Source organism: Pipistrellus kuhlii, unplaced genomic scaffold (genome assembly GCF_014108245.1).
Source record: "Pipistrellus kuhlii isolate mPipKuh1 unplaced genomic scaffold, mPipKuh1.p scaffold_m20_p_7, whole genome shotgun sequence".
Taxonomy (NCBI): domain Eukaryota; kingdom Metazoa; phylum Chordata; class Mammalia; order Chiroptera; family Vespertilionidae; genus Pipistrellus; species Pipistrellus kuhlii.
The window spans coordinates 56,532,135-56,544,716 of record NW_023425573.1 but is presented as its reverse complement, the minus strand read 5'-3'; the positions used below and the strand labels follow the sequence as shown (position 1 = coordinate 56,544,716).

The window sequence follows — 12,582 nt, the reverse complement described above, 5'->3', positions numbered from 1 at the left end:
AATTAACATACAACTATGATTTCAGTTTCATTTAAAACATTTAGGCGACTCTGCTAGCGATTCTCAACCTGTTGCGACCCACAGGTTGAGTGAGAACCCCTACCGTAGAGCCTACAACCATTGGAAAATACAGATATTTAAATTATGACTCATTAACAGTAGCTAAATTACAGTTATGAAGTAGCAACAAAAATAATTTTATGGCTGGGAGTCACCACAACATGAGGAACTGTATTAAAGGGTTGTGGCGTGAGAAAGGTTGAGAACCACTGATTTAGAATATTCAAGTCTAGAATTAAAGTAGAATGTTGTTGTGGTTATTGTATATCTTCCTCTTCTATTAGTTTATAAGTGCCTAGAAGACCTATCCTGTGTATTTTTTTCCCCCTATTTCCTAGCACTACCAAATATGCATAGAATACACTCAAAAAATGCCTGTTAAATTGAATTAATTTCTAGGAGCTGCTCTTTTTAAAAAATTTTAATATACTGCATATCTAGACTGCTGGGGGTTTTTCCTAATTTAAAATTTAATTGTAGAGAAATTGACAAACGTAACATTTTAAATCTATATTATTTTGCTCTTTCTCAGGAGCACTTTGGAAATTGTAGGCTTATTCTATGGGTACTACTTTCACACAACATATTTATAGAATTTGCCTTTTTTTCCTGATACACTGTTTTAAATACATACACTTGTTTTATCTGAATTCAGAAACTTGCTAAATGTAATCTCAAACTACGTTTAGTGGGTCAAAAGTTATGAAGGCCTTTTGAGGTCAAAAACAACAATGGATCTTGTGAGATTCAAAAGCTCATGCTAATGGCAATTACAAAAGAGAAATTCCAAATATATAGTGAAGTATTTTAGCATTTCTGGGCTTGCTTTATGGCCTCCCGGGATAACCATTTTGAAGGGCAAACATCATGTACAGTACATTCATTGAAATACCAAACTCCTCATAGTTGCAGTTTGTAACCCTGGTTTATTAAAAAGAGTTGGTTTAATTGGACTGGAACTTAAGCATTTTAAGATGTTTCCTGACAAATATGCAGTCTAATACTATCCTGAATTGATATTAAACTTTTACTAGTGACCTCTATATGATAACTTCTTTTTTATTAGAAAATATAATTATTATTTCCTCATTCTTTCTTTAAAAGATGTAATTAGAGCTCAGTTTTTTTTTCTTTTTTATTGGATATTTTTCAGCCTGAAAAAATGTATGCATTCATGCTCATGATTCTTTCATTATTATATTCATTGTTGTTATCAGATAAGACCAAAAATCACCCTCATTACCTGATTATCTGATCTTTTACCTAAAGGAGCCTAATCTAAGGACATGCCTAAACCCAAGGACATGCCTGAGGGAGCAAATACTACAAAGCAGCATTTCAACTGCACTTAAGCAGTTTCTGAGAAATGAAACTGGAGAAGAGCTGAAGTTTACTTTTGCTTTAGCTAAAGAAAAGGATTGCCAGTTAAATTAATGCTATGGAGATGGAGAGAGAGATCTATTTAAGGAAACAAATGCCTTGCCCTGGCTGGGTGGCTCAGTTGGTTGGAGCATCGTCCTGTACACCTAGCAAGTCAGACTCACAGTCCGTGGGCCATATGCGGCCCACAATGAATATTTTTGCGGTAATAATATACGTGTGTGAGAAACATTTTAATAAACATTTCATAACTTAATTTTTACAATATCCCTGTTATACATAATTATTAATAAGGAACTACAGAGTTTGCTAATGAGTGATTACTATAATCATGTTATATTCATTTCCCTTGCACCTTACGTGCAGGTGCACCTTTTCTCTCCACTAATACTAGCAGTGAATATTTTAGCAGCCGATTGTCACGTCAGTAGTCTTGTACTGACTTGTTTGGTATGTGCAACAGGAAATATTTCTCTTTCAGAGAACAAGAAAAATAGGCTTATTAATTTGTGCAGTTGTTCAGTGTCTGATAAGTTAATATTCAAGAGAAAATAATAATTTTTATTAAAATGTTCTATTATTTTATGTTAACGATTACTCATTTATTTCAGCCCTTTGTATTCAGCATGTGTCTATCAAAATAAACCTATGTTTCTATGAAAATTGAAGCTTTTGGTTTTTTGCGGCCCACATAAACTTAAACCTTGTTTATTTGGCCCATGTTAGCCTGTAAGTTTGACAAGCCTACTGTACACCAAAAGGTTGTGGTTTCATTCCAAGTCAGGGCATGTAATGGAGGCAACCAGTAGATCTCTTTCTCCCCCCATCCCCTCCTGTCTCCCTCTCTCCCACTCCCTTCCTCTCTCTCTAAAAATCAGTAAAAAAGCATATCATCAGGCGCGGATTGAAAAAAAGGAAAATGCCTTTTTATTTATTTATTTATTTATTTATTTATTTATTTTATTTTTTAAGAGAGGAAGAGAGAGGGATAGAGAGTTAGAAACATCGATGAGAGAGAATCATCGATCAGCTGTCTCTTGCTGGAGATGTGCCGCAATCAAGGTACATGCTTTTGACCGGAATCGAACCCAGGACTTTCCAGTCCGCAGGCCGACGCTCTATCCACTGAGCCAAACCAGTTTCAGCAGGAAAATGCCTTTTTAAAGCCATTGAGTATTTTTGGAAGGAATATTCATATACTTCCAATTTTTATTCTAACTTAAATGTATTTTATTTTAGAAGTTTATAAAACCAGCTTTTATAGGTACTAGGTACCATTTTTCAATTTCTCTTTAATTGGTGTTTTATTTATAGATAATAAAACAATTGAACTCTAGATTTTACTAATTAAGTCTGATATAATAAAATTCACTTGTAAGTAATTAGTACAGAGTACCTATTTTCAAAAGGATTCAAGCAGGTTTATGAAGCACAGATTTCAAAGGGTAAAATAGAGATTTGGGGGTACTAGCCTAACCTTGTAAGTTTGATGGATAAGAAAGCCATCTGAGCTAGTTACATGCATGACCTTAAACAAATAACCATTGTACATTCTTATATTTTTATACATAACTAGTGGCCCAGTGCACAAATTCATGCACCAGTGGGTCCCTTGGCCTGTCTGTGGGATTGGGCCAAATCTGGCTCTTGGACACCCCCCAAGGGGTCCTGCAAGACGGTGCAGGCCAGGCCAAGTGGTCCCACCGGTGCACAGTCGGCGCCATGAGGGACGCGGGAGGTTGGCGTGCCGGGGCAGGTCTGCAGGAGGCTTCAGGGTATGTCCGGCCTGTCTTTACTCAGTACCAATCAGCCAGACCCCAGCAGCAAGCTAATCTGGTCAGAGTGTCTGCCCCCGGTGGTCAGTGCACATCATAGCAAGCAGTTAAACGGCCTTAGCATATCATTAGCATATTATGCTTTGATTGGTTGAAGGATTGACCAGACATTTGGCATATTAGGCTTTTATTATATAGGATAGATACTCACAAGTAACATCAATCATGTCCAGACTTTCAGGAGGGTACTTTGATATTTTCTGAAAATAAGTATTTACTGTCTCAAGGCATAGTTTGCTTTCTGAAGAACTTTGACTTATGTTATTAAATATGATAATAACAATTAGCATGTGAATTCTGCATTATGTTTACCAAATATTTTTATATCTGTTATCTCAGTTGATCCACCCTAAAAACTGTAGATATCTATAATAAGAGCATAATATGCTAATTAGACCAGACAGCCAAACAACCTTCTGGACGTCATTTCAGATGTCCTTCTGCATGAAGCTGTGGCTGCAGGGGCCAAGGCAGAGAAAATTAGGGGTGATCAGGCAGGCAGGCAAGCAGTTAGGGGTGATCAGGCAGGCAGGTGAGTGGTTAGGGGCGATCAAGAAGGAAGGCGAGCAGTTAGGGGCATCAGGCAGGCAGAGTGGTTGGGGTGATTAGGCAGGCAGGCAGAAGGGTCCTGGGTTGCAAGAGGGTGCTGGCTGGGTCGAGGGACCCCTTCCCATGTATGAATTTCATGCACCAGGCCTCTAGTCCTATATAATAAAAGCCTAATATGCTAAATGTCCAACCGTTTGACCATTTGACCAGTCACTGTGATGCGCACTGACCACCAGGGGACAGATATTCCCATCGGTATGTTAGCTTGCTTCTGGATCCAGCTTATCAGGACTGGGAGAGACAGACCAGCAACACCCTGGAGCCTTCCCACAGTCCCTCCCCAGCTCCAGGCGTGCACCAGCGGGGTCCCTTAGCCTGGCCTGTGCCCTCTTGCAATTAAGGACCCCTTATGGGATTCCAGAGAACCCATTTCAGCCCTATCCCCATAGGCCAGGCTGAGGGATTCTGGTCCATGGCCTCTAGTATTACTTATGTTGTAGATAGGCATTAAGACTTACTTTGTTACAGGGAAGAGCATTCTTCTGCACTCCCCTCCCTTTTTCTCTTCTTCTCCTACCACACACACACACACACACACACACTCCAGAGGCTTGGGCTAAAATGGGACATTTGGGTTCATAGAATGGGATGGTTTTTAAATAAGCCAATTCCAGGCTTCCAACTCTTTCCCTCTGGATCAGCTCCATAGTCTATTTCACTCTTTGGTGATCCTGATGCTTTTGGGTATCACTGTTACTGATTTGGTTAATGTTTATATTTGGACACAACACTGTGGACAGATAAATAACTAGATACTTTGACTGCTTTGACACTTAGACTCACTTCTAGAGCTGACGAATAGGTGAGTTGTCAAAAGGAAAGTCAATATGCAGTTACCAAAAGTAGCAGTAAAGCATGGTGGGTGGCAAACATCAAATGTCCACTCTAGCAGATATTATCATCTCCATCTTTCAGATGAGAAAATGGATATTCAGAGGGGCTAAATGACCTACCCAAAGTAGGTCTTCCAGTTACAGATACAGCTCTATGCTGCCCTAAAGGAAAAGGGAAACAGCAATGGGTAAGAAAAGAGAGATGGTTCTAGGTATGACATTTATTTCTATTCTATTTTTTGAAGTGAACCAGGCATAATTGGTTTTAGGGTGATAATTGAATCTGAATCTGTGGGGAGGGTAAACAAGAAATTTGTGGGAAATAAAATGTACCAAATCTGTGTAAAATAAAATGTCCCAATGTCTCAAATGTTAGCAATTAAAATAGCTAACATTTATTAGCCATTCCTTATATCAGTCACTGTGCTAAGCATTGTTCCTATATCAATTAATACAACATTCCTATGAATTAAGGGTTTTTACAGGTAAAAAAAAACTTAAACAAAAATAATGGTTTAATCTCTTATTCATGTGGTTTAATATCTGTTTCATGTGGGACAGAGGTTACAGCTGAATCAGAAACAAGTACAAAGGAAACCAAGCAAATGAAAAGATGATGTAACTGAAAAGAGATAGAGCTAAGATTTAAACCCATTGCAGTGCCTGTTTTTTATTTTCATTGTCACCAATTAGCAGCAATATTTAGGGACCTGCCATATGCAGATACTTGGTGCAACAGCTGTTTCCTAGAAATTTACCCTATACAGTTGTATAATTCAATTCATACAACCACATTTAAGAATTTATAAATACCTACTATGTTTCCACAGATCATGTTTAATGATAACTTTTATGCTGTTTTTGTTTTGTTTTATATTTATCAGAGTTACACATGCACATAGTTTAAAAAATCAAGTAGTCCTACAAAACTTATTAAAAACCCACACACAACAGAAATAGATCCTTGCTGTGTACTTCCTTTTATTATTTTTCCAATTTCCAGAAGCAATCACTTTCTTTCTTTTACTTTTTTTTCTGGTATTTATGAAAAATAATATCTCTAAATTAACATGGTTATATTTTTACTAGATTTTTTCAACTTCAGATAATCCATTACTGTGCCACTATGGGAGATGTAGATTGAGATCTTTTATGTCCCCTACACCTTCACAGCAAATATGCCATCTTCTCAGTCTGATGACTTTTAATAACCATATCATGTGTCTAATTCTCTGCTTTCCCTAACAATAATAACTGTCATATTTTTCATTTGCTTGATTTTCTGTGTACTTGTTTCTGATTCAGCTGTAACTTCTGTCCCACATGAAACAGATTTCTTTTTACTATCACCTTTGGGTTTCTTTTGGTCCCTGTTTTGAATTGGATCTTCTGTTTTTAATGTCTTTCCTTCTTCATTTATTCTCTCATTTTGATGGAGCATTTCTAACAATTTGCTCTTCGCTCTCTGAAATGCCTTTATGCTTTTCAGACATTTGATTGATTTTGTGGCTGAGAACAGACTTTGTGGTTTGGAATTTAGTTTCTCTCAAAATTTTTATATTCTCTCCCCATTGTCTTTTAGTACTTAAAAGTTGAAAGACAATCTAATTTTTGTCCTACTTTTTTTTCTCTGGAACTTTCACTATTTTCTATTTTTCCAAGAGTTCTTAAATTTTATTATGATGTATCTTGTTGGGGTTTTATTTTCATTCATTTGACCAGACACTCAGTGTTGTTTAATTCAGGAAAATTTTCATGAATTGCTTCTTTGATTACTTCTTTCTCTCCATTTTCTCTTTTTCTGTTATCTGGATGTTGAACCTCTAGATTGGTCTAATTTTCTTATCCTTTCTCTCCTATGTTCCTTTTCTTAGTCTCTTCTTTCTAGGATATCATCCAACCTTTAGGCTTCTATTCCTAATATAATTTTGTTTTTCAGAAACATTTTCTTTGTTTGTTTGTTTCTTTCTTTTTTATTTATTATAAAATATCAATTTGTTCTTGTTTCATAGATGTAGTCCTCTCATATCTTTGAGGAATAATTTTTCTGGAAACTTTATTTCCCTGAATAGTTCTATTTCCTGTTTGTTTGTTTGTTTGTTTGTTTGCTTTTGTTGTTTTTGTTGTTTTGTGGGTTTTTTGTTTTGTTTTATTTTGTTTTTTGCTTTAAGGCTTCATCTTTTATGTTAGGAGCTTTTCTCAAATGTCTAGTGGTCTTTGACTGTCAGCTCACATGTAAGGTAGTAACAAAGGTAAATGCGTAGATAACACATAATTGGGGCTTAATAACTGTGAATTCCCTAAACCCGACTATGCTACTTATTCAGAACCCCAATATTATTGTAGTGAATACCTCCCTTTTCAGTTCAGTTAGAGTCACCAAAGAAGTTTTTACTCTCCTGCCTGGAGGTTAGAAGATGGGCTAGTAGCGTTCTGCAAACCAAGCAGAAGAGAAGTGGGAGTCTCGATATTCAGCATGTAAAATGTCACTCCACTCTGTTTTCAGTTGAGCACTCTGCCCTCCAGAACTAAAAATTTCCCAGTTCAGGAACAAACTAGGATGAGAGAGGGAGAAGTTCTTGTCCACTTGTGAAGGGTAGAGAGGGAATGTAGAAGACACATTCTTAAACAGATCTCCAAACGGGTTTGCTCTGATTCCCACCTTTAACTAACTTACATAAACCTGGGTCCCCCAATTCCTAAGTTTTTTTTGGAAACTAGTACCAATTAAATTGCTTCTTGGCTTTGCCTACTGCTGCTTTAGGATTTAACTTAGGATTCAACTATGGTCAGTTAGCTATAGTTTTCTGCCTTGTACCTCCCGAATTTTGGTTACTGTCATTCATCTCTATTCTGCTTTTCTTTCTTGGCTTATTCTTTTTAATAAAATATCTAATATTCTATTGTATTTTAGTGTGGTTTTGAAAGGGAATGAAGTTAAATGTGTATGTTCAAAATGCCACCTTTACACAGAAGTCAAAGGTGTTGATTTTATTGTCTACTTCTTTTTTATTTTATTTTTATTGAATTTATAGTTCCATTTATTAAACATTTGTTAAATTTGAGATAAAGATTTTTCTTAAAAATTAATTTTTATCTGGAGAAAATGGGAAATTGCCAAATTTAATTCTGTACTCTGTCTCAGAGTAAGATTTAAGGAGATTGCTGTTCACATATTATATATTTTGCATTTAAATGGTTTTTATTACTATACAGACCTGCTTCCTTCGCCACATATGGTGATATGTATTACTGGGTTGCCCTGAAAACAGTAACTGAGAATCATGTATTACAAAGCTCACGCTCTTATAATTATGACATATAATAAGTTTTTCAAAATTTTCCAAATCAAACACTGGACAACTTAATTTAAACTTTAAGGAAAGTAAGTAGATCCATGAACATTGGGCCAATGTACCTTGTACATTTCATTATCTTACTTAATGCACGTTTGAGATAATTTTTTATTATCGTACTATGTTTTATAAATAAAGATCATAGAGAGACTCAGAGGAGTCAAGGTACTTCCCCAAACTCATAGAGCTAGTGGGTGACAAAGGTAGAATTTGAACCCAGAATTCACTTACTTCAACACTAATACTCTTTGGAGTGAGTGTGTATAATAAAATCTGGATTTATGTGACTGCAATAAAGATCCCCAGAGCTTGGTGAAAAGTCAAAGAAAGATCACTATCAGCAATGGTAATCAAAAAATTACATCATTTATTGTTAGCACCTTTTTACACAACCATTTGATTGTATCCAAACAGCCCTATGAGCTGGCAATATAAATTTTAAGTTTTATAGTTGTTTATTTCAAATATGTAAAACTTTGTTTGCCTATAGCTAAAATTTACTTATCTCACAAACACCTTTTCCTGGTCATCATTGCCTGTCTCCTCCCACTTCCCCTCTTCCACATCCCCATCACCACCCCCCGCCCCTGCAACACATACCCTGTCACCACCATTTCCACAGATAAAGTAAAACTTAATCTTACCAATTGGTAGTTGCTTGGTCATTTCTGAAATAAAACTGAATCAATTTAGGTTTTAAACTAAGTTTCTTCCCTATCTCTTCCTCTCTCCTTTCCTTCCACTCCTCTTCACTTTCCTGGGAGACTCATAGCATTCTGGCATCAGTAGGTAAGTATGGGATTCCACACTCTTCCCTCTGCTTGCTGGTCTCTGCTGAGTTACTGGTTGGCCCTTGCATATTGGCACCATATGCCAGCACCTACTGAGATGTGGTTCCTCTTGCTGGGCCTCATACTGAACATACTGCCATGGTCTTTGCCATGGTCTCCAGTTGTAAGGACCTTGCACTCTTTTGCCATGTTTTCTTAAACCTCAGTCTCCTTTTTGTCTGCCTGATCAGTCTTCAGACTTTTGCAATCCACTCAGAGGAGAGGCTTCAGGAACTTTTCAGGTGCTCTGCCACAACACACACACACACACACACACACACACACACACACAGGTGTCATAAAATCCAGAGGTGTCTTCAGACAACCCTCCCAGGTACCTTCCTAAGACATTACCTTTGGCGCTCTATACTCAGACACCTAGATGCTCTTTACTTCTAATGGACAGAATCTTATTTCCTCTGCGTGGGAAAACATCTATTTTATCCTCTTACATTCCTGCCTATTTATAGTTTTTATGCCTAAACTTTATAAGAAGAATATATAAGGCAGCTCTATATATCCTGAAATGATCAATTGACAAACCATCATGAGAAGAGAGCCAAGTAAAAACAATGTGCATAACTTGCTCCATGTCTGTAAAAACTTGTTCAGATATGGCAATGCATTACACATTTCTGGAAGAAGACAGGAATCTGGATCGGCTTGCCTTTGGGGAGGGAAAGCAGATGTCTGGGGAACAAGACTGGAAAGGAAATTTTTCACTGCCATTTTATATCTTTCAAATTCTATACTATGCAAATAATTTATTCAAAAAAAATAAATAAAAAATCATCGTAAAACATTTTTAATTTGGCTTCTTTAATCTTGCCAGGCTCCAAATCATCTGATTCTCAGCCACAGACAGAAAGAAGCTCTTTTGGCAAAGCCGTCTTTTTCCCTCCTCTGCTTCCGGATGTGCCGCTCTGTCTTGTGGAAGGAAGGCTGCATGAGGCAGCAGCCTACTGCAGCCTTCTGACTGTTTGCCTTACAGTAGAAGATGGCCTGAGTCCCAAATGCAACAGATGACAGTTCAGCTATTTTGCTAACTTGCCAGACTGAGATAGAGGGTCCTCTTCCCTTCCCTGAACCCCTCTGGCCAACCCAAGTCTATTATTTTAGGGTCTGTCCCTTGCAAGAATCTTTGTTATCTGCAGGCTTACCACACTGAATAGGTATTTAATAAATTATGGAGATTATAAATGCATGAATGAATTTTATAAGAATAAGCCACCTAGGTTCGTTCTAAATATATTAACTGATATTAAAGATTGTATTTTAAATTTTCTGAATGTCCATTTTTTATAGCTTTCTTTTTTCACAGATCCAGAAACCAATTAAGGATCAATTATTGTATTCAGTTGTCCTATCCATTTAATTTCCTTTTATCTAAAAAAATTCTCCAGCCTTTTTGTGTCATGACATTTACTTTTTTTTTTTTTTTTTTTTTAAGTCTGGGCCAATTATTTGTAAGATATTCCTTAATTTAGATTTTTCTGAATTTTTAAATTGTTAGATTTAGATGTAATATTCTTGGCAAGAATACTCCACTGGTGGTGATGTGCCTCCTCCTGATAATATAAAGAAGAAATTGGTAACACAGTAGATGAGTATTCTACTATGACTTGATGGAGAGTCCAAAATGAGTTTTCAATTCTCATTGCTTTCATTTTCTACTGATAGGTCATTGTAAAGTGGTTTGTTAGTTAAATAGACCAGATATCAGTAAATAGTATTTTAATCAATCCATTGGATATCACTTGGAACAGCAAAAGTGTTCTATTAAATTGGTCAGTTTCTTGTGAGTTTGTAACAGTTTGTGGAACTGATAGAAGTTTCTGATTTGCAAAGTAAGGGCCAAGTGATAATAATATCCACCTCACAGCACTGAGATGAGAATTGCTTGAGATATGAACAGAAGTGAAATATCACTTACAGTAATATACTTTGTGAAGGGTCTCTATTAATGTAACAAACCCTACCCAGGTATTTATTTTTTAAACCACATATATATCATATACTATTATATATGAAATGTTCTAAATATTTTATGAATATTAATCTTTGTAGCAATGATTGGATATTAATATCATCCCCATTTGTAGATGAGGAAACTGAAGTACAGAGAAGATAAATAATTTTTTCAAGGCTACATAACAACTGTTTACCTGTGAGACCCCATTTAAAAGCAGCAGCCTGGCCGAAACCGGTTTGGCTCAGTGGACTGAAGGGTCCCAGGTTCGATTCAGGTCAAGGGAGTGTCCCTTGGTTGCGAGCACATCCCCAGCAAGGGGTGTGCAGGAGGCAGCTGATGGATGTTTCTCTCTCAACGATGTTTCTAACTCTCTGTCCCTCTCCCTTCCTCTCTGTAAAAAATCAATAAAATATATTTTAAAATAAAATAAAACAAAAGCAGGCAGCCTGTATAGCTTAAATATGGTTTTCATTCCACCACTCCTTTAAATTAATGTGTGTATCTGTGTTACTTCTGTTTCAGAGAGAAGAGGTACTCCCATACAGGGATTCATAAAGGCATAGAGCACCTAGAGATTTGCTGCCTCCATTACGCTGCTGGGTCTCACAGCACTTGTTATGATTTTAAGTTTCTCTCCAGAAGGTAGGAACTGTGTGTTTTTTCTCTCCATTAATTATTTATATAATTACAGTTTTCTTGTCTGTGAACTTAATTTTTATTAAATATTAAAAGCATCTTCTGACATCCATAGATTAAATTTCCAAAGAGTTAAGACACATAATCACATTGTCTCTAAAAAAACATTTTTTATTCTAAAATTAATACATGTTCATTGTAAAATATATATATATATAATAGTACAGAAATGTATAATAATCCTACCACCTTGAGATAACTATTCTTTATATTTTGTTGTAATTCTTTCCAAATTTGATGCATATATGATACGTAACCTACCTATATAATTATTATGATTATAACTGGCAACAATCTATATATATAAAAGCTTAAGCGACCGAACGAGCAGTCAACCAGTCACAATGATACACACTGATCACCAAGGGGCAGATGCTCAATGCAGGAGCTGCCCTCTGGAGATCAGTAAGTTCCCACAGCAAAACTCCCAAGGCTGACCAACCTCCTGCGGTCCCTACCCACACCCCACACCCCCACAACCAGCCAGCCCAATGAGGACTGGGCGAGACAGCCCCAATCGGCCCCGATCAGGAACCCCACCCATGTACGAACTCATGCGCCGGGCCTCTAGTAGGGTATAAATTAAACACTCCGGCTACAGTGTTTCTTTCACTTAGCAAGTTGTGGAATTTTTCATGCCAGTAAATATCATCTACATTAGCATTGTCAAAGGGCATACAATATTCTAGTTTAAGGGTATAACATAAATTGTATAACCATTTTCCAATTCTTAAGTATTTGAGATGTTTCCAGTATCTCCCTGCAGTTAACATGACTTCAGTGAATGTACTTGTGCATCCACCTTTGTATTCATGTCTAATGATATTTAGGACAATTTCTAAAAGTAAATATTGTAGAACTTTAGTTCCTAAGCATGCTCTCTGATGGTTCCAGGACCTATAATGTAAGAAAACACTGACAGTTATCTACCATCTTGAAGAATTACAATATTTAGTGGTATGTTAAGGTCTTAGAAATCAAACTTATTTGGTTATAGAATCCTTTCTTAAA

At 36.6% G+C, this 12,582-nt stretch overlaps 1 protein-coding gene across 4 annotated transcripts in view; it reads left to right on the top strand.

Moving 5' to 3' along the window:
• The window catches only part of MBD5 (methyl-CpG binding domain protein 5), a 352,400-nt gene that overhangs the window by 203,713 nt on the left and 136,105 nt on the right, over window positions 1-12,582 (top strand). For 2 of the 4 annotated variants that reach the window (XM_036421216.2, XM_045575288.1), the window contains exon 5: window positions 11,398-11,517. The gene's annotated coding sequence lies outside the window, so the exon portion shown is untranslated. Of the gene's footprint in view, window positions 1-4,712; window positions 4,930-11,397; window positions 11,518-12,582 lie in introns of those variants that run through there. The other 2 variants (XR_004984879.2, XM_036421211.2) reach the window with 2 other exon arrangements.